The sequence below is a fragment of the Dioscorea cayenensis genome, chromosome 7 (genome assembly GCF_009730915.1).
Source record: "Dioscorea cayenensis subsp. rotundata cultivar TDr96_F1 chromosome 7, TDr96_F1_v2_PseudoChromosome.rev07_lg8_w22 25.fasta, whole genome shotgun sequence".
NCBI lineage: Eukaryota > Viridiplantae > Streptophyta > Magnoliopsida > Dioscoreales > Dioscoreaceae > Dioscorea > Dioscorea cayenensis.
In genome coordinates this window covers 14,532,890-14,533,902 of record NC_052477.1, presented here as the reverse complement: position 1 = coordinate 14,533,902, position 1,013 = coordinate 14,532,890, and the positions used below count along the sequence as shown (strand labels likewise).

General features: G+C 45.2%; 1 non-coding gene across 1 annotated transcript; it reads right to left on the bottom strand.

The window, feature by feature from the left end:
• Nucleotides 1–255: 255 nt before the first annotated feature.
• Nucleotides 256–362, bottom strand: LOC120266284. Its single transcript, XR_005538124.1, has one exon. It is a non-coding gene; the product is annotated as a small nucleolar RNA R71 (small nucleolar RNA).
• Nucleotides 363–1,013: the final 651 nt, after the last annotated feature.

Here is a 1,013-nt window from a genome sequence, read left to right as displayed (position 1 = left end):
TTGCAGCAATCAGCACAGTTCAACAGTTTGGCCGATGAGGATCCAAACAGTCATCTTGAGAGTTTTCTCGAGGTGTGTGATATACTGAAGATAAATGGAGTGATGGATGATGCCATCAAGTTGAGAGCCTTCCCATTTTCCCTAAAGGGGAGAGCGAAGCAGTGGCTACACTCATTACCTAGAGCATCGATTACCACATGGGAGGAGATGGTAGAAGCTTTTGTTACCCGTTATTTTCCTCCCGGAAAATCTGTAAAGCTTAGGAATGAGATCTCATCCTTTGTTCAGTTGGAATTGGAGTCTCTATTCGAGACATGGGAAAGGTTCAAGGAGCTCCTAAGAAAGTGCCCGCAACACAGATTTTCGGAGTGGATGATTGTTCAGACCTTTTATAATGGTTTGAACATAAGTACAAGGAAACTCTTGGATGCGGCAGCATGAGGTAGCTTAGGTAGCAAGACCCCCGATGAGGCCCGTCAGTTAATTGAAGAAATGGGGTTAAACAGCTACCAATGGAATGCTAAGGAGAAGAAAAAAGTGGCCGGTCTCCATGAAATAGATGCGATAACTTCATTAGCGGCTCAAGTGGAAAATTTGAGTAAGAAGTTAGATCTTCTAACTTCAAATGGAGTGGCAGCCGTGACTAATTGCACATGGTGTGGTGAAGGACATGTCCCTCCGATTGGCCGATCTCTATCGGTGATGTTTCTTCGGTGGAGAACGTTGATTTCGTAGGTAATGGCATGAGACCTCAAGGAAACCCATATAGCAATACCTACAATCCGGGTTGGAAGAATCATCCCAATTTTTCATGGAGTAATCAGGGTCCGCAATAGGTCGTGGGGCGACCGGGTTTCTAACAACAACAACAAGCCCCTTAGGTGGACAACAGAGTCCCCGGTTTGGAAACTCGAATGAATGACTTAGAGAAGCACTTGACTAGATTTGTGCAATCTGCAAATACAAGGTTTGAATCAGTCGAGGCTACACTTCGCAACCACACCGCCTGTTTG